Source organism: Pristiophorus japonicus, unplaced genomic scaffold (genome assembly GCF_044704955.1).
Source record: "Pristiophorus japonicus isolate sPriJap1 unplaced genomic scaffold, sPriJap1.hap1 HAP1_SCAFFOLD_586, whole genome shotgun sequence".
Lineage (NCBI taxonomy): Eukaryota > Metazoa > Chordata > Chondrichthyes > Pristiophoridae > Pristiophorus > Pristiophorus japonicus.
The window spans coordinates 247177-259701 of record NW_027254495.1 but is presented as its reverse complement, the minus strand read 5'-3'; the positions used below and the strand labels follow the sequence as shown (position 1 = coordinate 259701).

Below are 12525 nucleotides of genomic sequence, written 5' to 3'. Positions count from 1 at the left end.
GAGGGGGGAAGGAGTGAGAGAGAGGAGGGAAGGAGTGAGAGAGAGGGGGAAGGGGAGACAGGGAGGGGAAGGGGAGAGAGAGAGGCGGGGAGAATGTAGAAGGGGGGAGAGAGGGGAAGGAGTAGGAAAGAGGGAAGAGAGAGGGAAAGGGAAAGGGAAAGAGAGGGAGGGGAAGAAGAGAGAGAAGGGGAGAATCTCAAAGGAAAGGGAAAGGAGAGAGAGACAGGAGGGCACCTGCTCTGGGAAAGACAGGGGAAGGAGCTGGGGAGAGAGAGAGGGGAAGGGAGGGAGAGAGGGAAAGGAGTGAGAGGGGAAGGAGAGAGAGAGAAAGGCAGGAGAGAGAGAGAAGGGGAGACAGAGGCAGGGAAGGGAAAGAGGGAGCGGATGGGGAGAGTGAGGGGAAGGAGAGGAAGGAGTGAGAGAAAAGCGAGGGAGAAGGATAGAGAGTGAGGGGGAAGGAAAGATGGTGGGGTGAGGGAGGTGGAAGGGGAGAGAGGGGAATGAGTGAGAGACGGGGAAAATGAGATAGAGAGAGAGGGAGAAAAAGATGTAGAATGGGGAAGGGAGAGAGAGATTTGGAAAGGGAGAGTGAGTGTAAGAGAAATGAGCCTGTTGATCCAGGGTCGGTCACAGAGCTGTTTAATATTTATAATTAAAGCTGTTGTTAATTGACAGTAAATTTAAATACTGAGCTAATTTTTAGTAGGCCCCAATGAGATTTGAACCCACGACCCCTGACCCCTGAGCTATGGAGCCACCTGCTCTGTGAAAGACAGGGAAAGGAGCAGGAAAGAGAGGGGAAGGGAAAAGAGAGGGGGGAAGGAGTGAGAGAGAGGGGGAAGGGGAGAGCGAGGGGGAAGGGGAGAGAGATGGGAAGGGGAGAGAGAGGGAGGGGAGAGAGATGGGAAGACGAGAGAGGGAGGAGACAGGGGAGAGAGAAAGGAAGGGGAGAGAGAGGGAGAATGGGAAGAATCTGAAAAGAAAGGGAAAAGAGAGAGAGAGGAGAGAGGGGAGTGAAAAGGCAGAAGGGGCAGGGGAGAGAGTGGGTAGGGGAGAGAGGGGGAGGGGGAGAGAGGGAAGATAGAGGAGGAAGGAGAGAGAGGGGAACGAGTGGGGAGAGAATGAAAGTAGAGAGGGAAGGGGAGAGAGGAGAGAGACGGGAAGGAGAGACAGGGGAAGGGGAAAGGGAGGGTGAAGGAGTGAGACCGAGCGGGGAAGGGGAGAGAGAGGGAGAATCTGAAAAGAAAGGGAGAAGAGAGAGAGAGAGGAGGGAGGGGAGAGAGGGGAAGGGGAGAGGGTGAGAGGGTGAGAGAGGGGAATGAGTGAGAGACGGGGAAAGCGAGATAGCGGGGAAGGGAGAGAGGGGTAAAAAGATACAGAACGGGTCGTGATGTGGAAGGCAAAGAGAGAGTCTTTTATTCCAGGGTCCGTCTCGGGGATGTTTAATATTTATAATTAAACCCGTTGTTAATTCAAATACTGAGCTAATTTTAAACAAGCCCCAGTAAGATTTAAACTCACAACCCCTAATTTACAACACCAATGCTCTAACCCCTGAGCTATGGAGCCAAGTAACAATATAGGAAGGAGCAGGAAAGAGAAATTGGAAGGAGTGAGAGAGAGAGGGGAAGGGGAGAGGGGGAAGGAGTGAGGGGAGAGAGAGAGAGGGAAGGGGAGAGAGATTGGAAGGAGTGAGAGAGAGGGGAAGGGGAGAGAGAGAGAGGGAAGGGGAGAGAGAGAGGGGAATGGGAGACATGGAGGAAGAGAGTGGAAGAGAGGGAGAGAGAGGAGGGAAGGAGAGAATGAGACAGGGGAAGGAGAGAGAGGGGAAGTGGAAAGTGAGGGTGAAGGAGTGAGACCGAGCGGGGAAAAAGGGAGAGAGAGTGAAGCCTGTTGTTCCAGGGTCGTTCTTGCGGATGTTTAATATTTATAATTAAAGCCCTTGTTAATTGACAGTGAATTTAAACACAAAGCTAATTTGAATAGGCCCAAATGAGATTTGAACCAACTACCCCTGGTTTACTCGACCAGTGCTCTAACCCCTGAACTATGGAGCCACCTGCTCGAGGAAAAACAGGGGAAGGAGCAGGAAAGAGAGAGGAAAGGGAAAAGAGAGAGTGGAAGGAGTGAGAGAGAGGGGGAAGGGGAGAGAGAGGGAGGGGAAGGGGAGAAAGGGGGCAGAAGTGACAGAGAGGGGGAAGGGGAGAGAGAGGGAAGGAGTGAGAGAGAGTAAGGGGAGAGAGATGGGAAGACGAGAGAGGGAGGAGACAGGGGAGAGAGAAAGGAAGGGGAGAGAGAGGGAGAATGGGGAGAATCTGAAAAGAAAGGGAAAAGTGAGAGAGAGGAGAGAGGGGAGGGAAGATAGGGGAAGGGGAGAGGGAGAGTGAAAAGGGAGAGGGGGCAGGAGAGAGTGTGGGTAGGAGAGAGAGGGGGAGGGGAGAGAGAGGGAAGATAGAGGAGGAAGGAGAGAGAGGGGAAGGAGTGAGAGAATGAAAGTAGAGAGGAATGGGGAGAGAGGAGAGAGAGGGGAAGGGGAGAATGAGACAGGGGAAGGGGAGAGAGGAGAAGGGGAGAATGAGACATGGAAGGAGAGAGAGGGGATGGAGAGAATGAGAAAGGGGAAAGAGAGGGTGAAGGAGTGAGTTTGAGCGGGGGAAAAGGGAGCGAGAGTGTAAGAGAGACGAGAACCTGTTGTTCCAGGGTCAGTCTCAGAGCTGTTTAATACTTATAATTAAGCCCCTTGTTAATTGACGGTGAATTTAAATATTGAGCTAATTTTGAGTAGGCCCCAGTGAGATTTGAATTCACGACTCCTAGTTGACAAAACCAGTGCTCTAACCCCTGAAATATGGAGCCACCTGCTCTGGGAAAGACAGGGGAAGGAACAGGAAAGAGAGGAGAAGGGAAAAGAGAGAGTGGAAGGAGTGAGAGAGAGGGGAAGTGGAGAGAGAGGGAGGGGAAGGGGAGAAAGGGGAAGGAGTGAGAGAGAGGAGAAGGGGAAAGAGAGGGAGGGGAAGGGGAGAGAGAGAGGGAAGTGGAGACTGGGAGAAAGAGAGAGGGGCAAGGGAGAGAGGGAGGGAAGGGGAAAGAGAGGTTAAGGGAAGAGAGGGGGAAGGATTGCAAAAGAGAGGGGAAGGGGAGAGAGCGGAAGGGGAGATAGATGGGAAGGAGTGAGAGAGAGGGGGAGAGGAAGGGGAGAGAGAGAGGCGGGGAGAATGTAGAAGGGGGAAGAGAGGGGAAGGAGTAGGAAAGAGGGAAGAGAGAGGGGAAGGATAAAGAGAGGGAGGGGAAGAGGGAGAAGGGGAGAATCTCAAAGGAAAGGGAAAGGAGAGAGAGACAGGAGGGCACCTCCTCTGGGAAAGAAGGGGAAGGAGCTGGGGAGAGAGAGAGGGGAAGGGAGGGAGTGAGGGAAAGGGGTGAGAGAGTGAGTGGAAGGGGAGAGAGAGGGAAGGAGAGAGAGAGGCAGGAGAGAGAGAGAGAGTGGGGTGGGGAAAGAGAGGTTAAGGGGAAAGAGGGAGAAGGAGTAAGATAGCGAGGGGATTTGAGTACAGGGGCAGGGAGGTGTTACTACAGTTGTACAGGGCCTTGGTGAGGCCACACCTGGAGTATTGTGGACAGTTTTGGTCTCCTAACTTGAGGAAGGATGTTCTTGCTATTGAGGGAGTGCAGCGAAGGTTCACCAGACTGATTCCCGGGATGGCGGGACTGACATATCAAGAAAGACTGGATCGACTGGGCCTTTATTCACTGGAGTTCAGAAGAATGAGAGGGGATCTCTTAGAAACATATAACATTCTGACGGGTTTGATGCAGGAAGAATGTTCCCGATGTTGGGGAAGTCCAGAACCAGGGGACACAGTCTAAGGATAAGGGTTAAGCCATTTAGGACCGAGATGAGGAGAAACTTCTTCACCCAGAGAGTGGTGAACCTGTGGAATTCTCTACCACAGAAAGTAGTTGAAGCCAATTCACTAAATATATTCAAAATGGAGTTAGATGAAGTCCTTACTACTGGGGGGATCAAGGGGTATGGCGAGAAAGCAGTACTGAAGTTGCATGTTCAGCTATGAACTTATTGAATGAGGAAGGGGAAGGAGAGAGTTGGCTCAAAGGGACAACTCCTGCACCTATTTTCTTTCGAGAGAGAGATCGGGGAACAATCTGAAAGGGAGAAGAGAGAGAGAGACAGAGGCAAAGGATGATGGACAGTGAATTTAAACTCAACACTGATTTTGTTCCTGGTTCGGTCTCAGAACTGTTTAATATTTATAATTAAAGCCCTTGTTAATTGACAGTCAATTAAATACTAAGCTAACTTTGAGTAGGCCCCAGTGAGATTTGAACTCACGATCCCTGGTTTACGAGATCAGTGCTCTAACCCCTGAGCTATGGAGCCACCTATTACAAAGAAGGACAGGAGAAGGAACAGGAAAGAGAGGGGAAGGGAAAAGAGAGAGTGGAAGGAGTGAGAGAGGGAGGGAAGGGGAGAGAGAGGGAAGGAGTGAGAGAGAGAAAGGGGAGAGAGATGGGAAGGCGAGAGAGGGAGGAGACAGGGGAATGAGAAAGGAAGGGGAGAGAGAGGGAGATTGGGGAGAATCTGAAAAGAAAGGGAAAAGTGAGAGAGAGGAGAGAGGGGAGGGAAGATAGGGGAAGGGAAGAGGGAGAGTGAAAAGGCAGAGGGGGCAGGGGAGAGAGTGGGTAGGGGAGAGTGGGTAGGGGAGAGAGGGGGAGGGGAGAGAGGGGGAGGGGAGAGAGTGGGTAGGGAAGAGAGGGGGAGGGGAGAGAGGGGAATGGGAGAGAGGGAGAGGGAAGAGAGAGGGGGAAGGGTAGACATGGAGCAAGAGAGTGGAAGTGAGGGAGGGAGAGGAGGGAAGGGAAGAGAGAGAGGGAAGGGAGTAGAGAGGGGGAAGGGAAGAGAGAGGGGGAAGGGGAGAGAGTGGTGGGGGGAGAGAGAGGGGGTGGGAAGAGAGAGGGGGTAGGGAGAGAGGAGAGAGAGGGGAAGGGGAGAATGAGACAGGGGACGGAGAGAGAGGGGAAGGGGAAAGAGAGGGTGAAGGAGTGAGACCGAGCGGGGAAGGGGAGAGAGAGGGAGAATCTGAAAAGAAAGGGAGAAGAGAGAGAGGAGGAAGGGGAGAGGGAGAGGGTGAGAGAGGGGAATGAGTGAGAGACGGGGAAAGCGAGATAGTGGGAAAGGGAGAGAGGGGTAAAAAGATGCAGAAGGGGGAGGGAGAGAGAGATTTGGAAGGGAAGAGAGAGTGCAAGAGAGACGAGAACCTGTTATTTCAGGGTCAGTCTCATAGTTGTATAATATTTATAATTAAAGCCCTTGTTAATTGACAGTGAATTTAAATACTGATCTAATTTTGAGTACGCCACAGTTAGATTTGAACTCACGACCCCTGGTTTACGAGACCAGTGCTCTAACCCCTGAGTTATGAAGCCACCTTCTCTGAGACAAACATGGGAAGGAGCAAGAAAGAGAGGGGAAGGGAAAAGAGAGAGTGGATGGAGTGAGCGAGAGGGGGGAAGGGCAGACAGAGGGTAATGGGAGAGAGAGAGAGGAAGGAGAGAGAGATGTGAAGGCGAGAGAGGGAGGAGACAGGGGAGAGAGAAAGGAAGTGGAGAGAGGGGGAGAATGGGGAGAATCCGAAAAGAAAGGGAGAAGAGAGAGAGAGAGGAGGGAGGGGAGAGAGGGGAACGGGAGAGGGTGAGAGAGGGGAATGAGTGAGAGACGGGGAAAGCGAGATAGCGGGAAAGGGAGAGAGGGGTAAAAAGATGTAGAACGGGTCATGATGGGGAAGGGAGAGAGAGTATAAGAGAAGATGGGGAAGGGTGTGAAGGGAGCCTTTTGTTCCAGGGTCGGTATCGGGGTTGTTTAATATTTATAATTAAAGCCCTTGTTAATTGACGGTGAATTTAAATACTGAGCTAATTTTAAATAGGCCCCAGTGAGATTTGAACTCACGACTCCTGGTTTACAAGACCAGTGCTCTAACCCCTGAGATATGGAGCCATGTGTGTTGGTAAAGACAGAGGAAGGAGCAGGAAAGAGAGGGGAAGGGAAAAGAGAGACTGGAAGGAAAAGGGGGGGTGGGAACAGACAGAGAGAAAGTTTGGAAGGGGGACGTAGAGAGAGAGAGAGGCAAACGAACGAGTGAGAGTGTTGGAGGGGAAAGGGAAAGTGAGAGAGAGGTGCAAGGGGGAGAATCTGAAAAGTGGGAAAAAGGTACAGACTGGTATTTAAATACTAAACTAACTTTAAGTAGGCCCCAGTGAGATTTGAACTCACTACCCCTGGTTTATTAGACCAGTGCTCTAACCCTTGAGCTATGGAGCCACATGCTTTTGGAAAGACAGGGGAAGGGAAAGAGAGCACGGATGGGGAGAGTGAGTGGAAGGAGAGGAAGGAGTGAGAGAAGAGCGAGGGAGAAGGATAGAGAGTGAGGGGGAAGGAAAGAGTGGGGGGGAGGGGGAAGGGGAGAGAGGAGAATGAGTGAGATTCGAGCAAAATGAGATAGAGAGAGAGAGAAAAAGATGTAGACTGGGGAAGGGAGAGATAGATTTGGAAGGGGAGAGTGAGTGTAAGAGAAATGAGCCTGTTGTTCCAGGGTTGGTCACAGAGCTGTTTAATATTTAGAATTAAACACCTTGTTAACTAACAGCAAATTTAAATACTGAGCTAATTTTGAGTAGGCCCCAGTGAGATTTAAACTCACGACCCCTGGTTTACAAGATCAGTGCTCCAATACCTGAAACATAGAAACATAGAAACATAGAAAATAGGTGCAGGAGTAGGCCATTCGGCCCTTCGAGCTTGCACCGCCATTCAATAAGATCATGGCTGATCATTCTCTCAGTATCCCTTTCCTGCTTTCTCTCCATACCCCTTGATCCCTATTGCCATAAGGGCCATATCTAACTCCCTCTTGAATATATCCAATGAACTGGCATCAACAACTTTCTGCGGCAGGGAATTCCACAGGTTCACCACTCTCTGGGTGAAGAAGTTTCTCCTCATCTCAGTCCTAAATGGCTTACCCCTTATCCTTAGACTGTGTCCCCTGGTTCTGGACTTCCCCAACATCAGGAACATTCTTCCTGCATCTAACCTGTCCAGTCCCGTCAGAATTTTAAATGTTTCTATGAGATCCCCTCTCATCCTTCTAAACTCCAGTGAATACAGGCCCAGTCGATCCAGTCTCTCCTCATATGTCAGTCCTGCCTTCCCGGGAATCAGTCTGGTGAACCTTCGCTGCACTCCCTCAATAGCAAGAGCGTCCTTCCTCAGATTAGGAGACAAAAACTGGGCTATGGAGCCACATGCTCTGGGAAAGACAGGGGAAGGAGCAGGAAAGAGAAGGGAAGGGAAAAGAGAGAGTGGAAGGGGAGAGAGAGAGGGGAGGGGAGAGAGAGGGAAGAGGAAGGAGTGAGAGAGAGGGGAAGCGGAAAGAGAGGGCAGGAAATGGGAGAGAGTGGGGAAGGGATGAGAGAGTGGGGTAAAAAGATGTAGAACGGGTCGTAATGTGATGGAAAGAGAGAGCAGCAGAGAGGTGAAAGAATGGTTAAGGGGAGAGAGGCAGGCGTGTGAGAGAAATGGGAAGGGGGAGTGAGGGAAAGGGGAAGGGGAAAGAGAGGAAAGAGAGGGAGGGGACAGAGAGAGAGAAAGTGTGGAATGGGGGAGGGATAGTCGGGAAGGAGTGAAAGAGATAGGAGAAGGGGAGAGAGAGAGGCGAACGAACGAGTGAGAGGTGAGGGGTAAGAGAGAAATGGGGAAGGTGAAAGTGAGAGAGAGGGGCAGGGGGAGAATCTGAAAAGTGTTAAAGAATCAGTAGGAGGGAGTGGGGGAAGAATGAGAGACCTATATTTAAATACTAAACAAATTTTGATTAGGCCCCAGCGAGATTTGAACTCACTGCCCCTGGTTTACGAGACCAGTGCTCTAACCCCTGAGATATGGAGCCTCCTGTTTTTGGAAAGACAGGGGAAGGGAAAAGAGAGAGTGGAAGGAGTGAGAGAGAGGGAGGAGAAGAAGGAGTGAGAAAGAGTGGGTATGTCGAGAGCGGAAGGGGGATGAAAAGATCGTGATGGGGAAGTGAGAGAGAGATTTGGAATGGAGCCTGTTATTCCAGAGTCAGCCTCGAAGCTGTAATATTTATAATTCAACCCTTGTTAATTGAAATACTGGGCTAATTTTAAATAGTTCCACAGTGAAATTTGAACTCACAACCTTTGGTTTAATGGATTATAAAACCAGCACTCTAACCCCTGAGCTATGGGGCCACCTGCTTTGGGAAAGACAGGGTAAAGAGCAGGAAATGGAAAAGAAAGAGTGGAAGGAGTGAGAGAGAGGGGGAAGGGGAGACAGTGGGGAAGGAGTGAGAGAGAGGGGGAAGGGGAGACAGTGGGGAAGGAGTGAGAGAGAGGGGGAAGGGGAGACAGTGGGGAAGGAGTGAGAGAGAGGGGGAAGGGGAGACAGTGGGGAAGGAGTGAGAATGCGGGGGAAGGGGAGTCAGGGAGGAAGTGAGAGAGGAAGGGAAAAGAGAGAGGGGGAGAGGAAAGAGAGGGGAAGAAGGGGGGAGAGAGTGTGGAAGGGAGGGAGAGGGAGGGGAAGGGGAGAGAGTGGGGAAGGAGTTAGAGAGAAGGGGAAGGGGAGACAGGGAGGAAGAGATAGGGGAAGGGGAGAGGGGAAGGGGAAGGGGAGAGGAAGTAGTGAGAGGGAGGGAAAGGGGAGAGAGGGGAATGAGTCTGTGACGGGAAAGCGAAATAGCGAGAAAGGGAGAGAGGGGTAAAAAGATGTAGAACGGGTCTGTCATGTGTCTTACATTATTATATATAACTGTATCCCAACATGCTATACATGACTGTAATAAGATATGACCTGTAACCACCAGCATACCTTACCACCAGGGGTGCACTTGCAAGAGACAGGTATATAAGGACAGGTCTCAGGCAAGTGCAGCATTCCAGAGCTGTGAAATAAAGGTGCAGGTCCAGAGTGACCTTGACTTCACTACACGCCTCGTGTGAATCTGTACTGAGGGGACAGGACTTTACAGTGGCGACGAGTTACAGGATTACAGAATCCACAGAATGGCGAACAACGGATCAGATGAACAGTACAATGCTGGAGACAATTGGGAGGACTTTATAGAAAGGCTCCAGCAAAGCTTTGTAACCAAAGACTGGTTAGGCGACGATAAGGCAGACAAGAGAAGAGCCCATCTCTTGACCAGCTGTGGCTCGAAAACATACGCTTTAATGAAGGACCTGTTGGCACCCGAGAAACCAGCAAGCAAGTCGTTTGAAGAATTGAGCCCACTGGTAAGAGAACACCTGAAGCCAGCGAGCAGCCCACACATGGCCAGACACAGGTTCTGCAACTACAGACGCTGTGTGGGCCAGAGCATACCCGACTTCGTGGCAGAACTTCGGAGCTTGGCTAGTTTATGTGAGTTCTCTGATGAACTGAGGAGAGAAATGCTGGGAGACTTTTTCATTGAAGGAATAGGCCATGCAGGCATATTCCAAAAGCTCATAGAGACCAAGAACCTGACCTTAGAGGCAGCAGCACTGGTTGCACAGACATTCTTGGGAGGGGAAGAAGAAACGAGGTCGATTTACAATGCAGGTACGACAACTAACGAAATATCGGAACAAGAAGTTCCCGGCACTAAACAAGCTGCTACCCCCACACACAGACAAAACCGGGAGAACAGGCTCTCGACAGCAGGCAGAAGCCATCAAGGGCCACAGGAACGGCCGTTCACACCTCATCAACCCACAATGCAAGCAATCAACTACAAACTGAGAGAAGCTCAAGAGAGATCAGCCAGACGCAGCTCATTCTTTGGGAACACTTTGAACAATGGAACAGGTCTGTGCTGGAGGTGTGGGGGTGGGCACTCGTCAAGGGGATGTTGATTTCAGCAGGCTGTTTGCAGAAATTGTGAAAATACAGGGCATTTGGCCCGCATGTGCAAAAAAACGGCAGCTCGGCTGGTATACGAATCAGAAGGGTCGGAAAGCGGACCAGAAGATGGTGAGGACAGTACCCGGGACACCGATGTACAGCGGGTCAACACGATCAATGGCCGCTGCTCCTACAACAGGACGCCTCCAATAATGATGAGGGTCCTGCTCAACGGGATATCTGTCAACATGGAGCTGGATACGGGAGCGAGTCAATCTCTCATGGGGGCTCAACAATTTAAACAGCTGTGGCCGCATAAAAGAGACAGACCAAATCTCACAAGGGTCGACACCAAACTAAGGACCTGTACCAAAGAAATCGTACCAGTCCTCGGCAGCACCATGCTCTCTGTCACACACAAAGGGACAGTGAACTGACTTCCCCTGTGGATTGTCCCCGGAGACCCCCCAGCTCTGCTGGGGAGAAGCTGGCTGGCAAAACTAAACTGGAAATGGGATGATGTCCATGCCATGTCATTAGAGGAACGGACCTCCTGTTCAACAGTTATAAAGTGATTTGAACATCTCTTTCAGCCAGGTGTGGGATCTTTCAAAGGGGCCAAAGTCAAAACCTACATCACACAGGATGCTAGACCGGTCCATCACAAGGCCAGAGCTGTACCCGATGTGAAGAGGGAAAAGATTGAACACGAACTGGACAGGATTCTGCAGGAAGACATTATCTCACCTGTGGAATTTAGCGACTGGGCAAGTCCCATCGTCCCAGTCATGAAGCCTGATGGATCCGTACGAATCTGTGGGGACAGACAGACAGCCCAGGCGAGTCAATAACAATCACACCAATCGAAACAGACAGCCCAGGCGAGATACCAGCAACCACACCCAAAGAAAAACAGGCACCAAGGCAAACAACTGAACCACAACTCAGACGCTCCACGCGAGAGTGTAGACCACCTGTGAGACTGAACCTATAAAGACAATAAGACCTCGGGGGAGGGTGATGTCATGTGTCTTACATTATTATATATAACTGTATCCCAACATGCTATACATGACTATAATAAGATATGACCTGTAACCACCAGCATACCTTACCACCAGGGGTGCACTTGCAAGAGACAGGTATATAAGGGCAGGTCTCAGGCAAGTGCAGCATTCCAGAGCTTTGAAATAAAGGTGCAGGTCCAGAGTGACCTTAACTTCACTACATGCCTCGTGTGAATCTGTACTGAGGGGACAGGACTTTACAGGGTCGTGATGGAGAAGGGAGAGAGAGATTTGGAAGGGTGTGAGGGGAGCCTGTTGTTCCAGGGTAGAGAGAGTGTGGAAGGGGAAAGAGAGGGGGAAGGAGTGGGACAGAGAGGGGGCAGGGGAAACAGGGAGGAAGAGAGAGGGGTGAGAGTGGAAGGGGACAATCTGAAATGAAAGGGAAAAGTGAGAGAGAATGTGGAGGAAGGAGGGAGAAGGCAGAGATGGTGAATTTAAATACTGAGCTAATTTACAGTAGGCCCCAGTGAGATTTGAACTCACGACCAGTGCTCCAACTCCTGAGCTCTGGAGCCACCAGCCTTGGGAGAAACAGGAGAAGGAGCAGGAAAGAGAAAAGAGAGAGTGGAAGGAGTGAGAGACGACAGGAAGCAAAGAGAGGTGTTATGACTTGAATAGATACTGCAAGCTCAAAGTAAGGTGTGACTGTAGCCCTTTATTACAGATCTCAGAATGCCCCTCCAAGCCTGTGAGGTCTCCTTCTATACAGGTGCTCCCAAGGGATCGAGACTCCAGGGGATGAGCCCTCTGGTGGTTAGACATGGTATTTACAGGGTTATATACATAACAATGGGGAAGGCAGAGAGAGATCTGGAAGGGGAGAGATGAGAAGAGGAGAGGGGGAAGGGTGTAAAGGGAGCCTGTTGTCCCTGGGTTGGTCTCGGAGCTGTTTAATATTTATAATTAAACCCCTTGTTAATTGACGGTGAATTTAAACACCGAGCTAATTTTGAGTCGGCCCTAGTGAGAGTTGAACTCACGACACACTGGTTTACAAGATCAGTGCTCTAACCCCTGAGCTATGGAGCCACCTGCTCTGGGAAAGACAGGGGAAGGGAAAAGAGAGTGGAAGGAGTGAGAAAGAGGGGGCGGGAAGAGAGAGAAAGAGAAAGGGGAGAGAGTGTGAGAGAGGGGGAAGGGGAGAGAGAGAGAGAGAGGGAGGGGAATGAGAAGTTAAGGGGAGAGAGGGGGAAGGAGTGAGAAAGTCGAGAGTGGAAGGGGAGAGAGAGAGAGGGAGAGGGGGGACGGGAGAGTGTGAGAGAGGCAAATGAGTGAGAGACGGGGAAAGCGAGATAGCAGGAAAGGGAGAGAGGGGTCAAAAGATGCAGAACAGGTCACGATGGGGAAGGGAGAGAGATTTGGAAGGGGAGCTGGTTGTTCCAGAGTCAGTCTCAGAGCTGTAATATTTATAATTCAACCCTTGTAAATTGAAATACTGAGCTAATTTTAAATAGCTCCTAGTGAGATTTGAACCCACGACCCCTGCTTTATTAGATGAGTGCTCTAACCCCTGAGCTATGGAGTTAGCTGCTCTAAGAATGACAGGGG

The 12525-nt window shown here is 50.8% G+C and overlaps 4 non-coding genes across 4 annotated transcripts; all 4 read right to left on the bottom strand.

Annotated features, from left to right (window-relative positions):
• Positions 1-4323: 4323 nt before the first annotated feature.
• trnat-cgu (transfer RNA threonine (anticodon CGU)) lies at positions 4324-4396 on the bottom strand. Its single transcript has one exon. It is a non-coding gene; the product is annotated as a tRNA-Thr (tRNA).
• Positions 4397-5940: 1544 nt separating this feature from the next.
• Positions 5941-6013, bottom strand: trnat-ugu (transfer RNA threonine (anticodon UGU)). Its single transcript has one exon. It is a non-coding gene; the product is annotated as a tRNA-Thr (tRNA).
• Positions 6014-6264: 251 nt separating this feature from the next.
• trnai-aau (transfer RNA isoleucine (anticodon AAU)) lies at positions 6265-6337 on the bottom strand. The gene has a single exon. It is a non-coding gene; the product is annotated as a tRNA-Ile (tRNA).
• A 1551-nt stretch (positions 6338-7888) lies between these two features.
• On the bottom strand, positions 7889-7961 carry trnat-cgu (transfer RNA threonine (anticodon CGU)). Its single transcript has one exon. It is a non-coding gene; the product is annotated as a tRNA-Thr (tRNA).
• Between the last annotated feature and the right edge of the window lie 4564 nt (positions 7962-12525).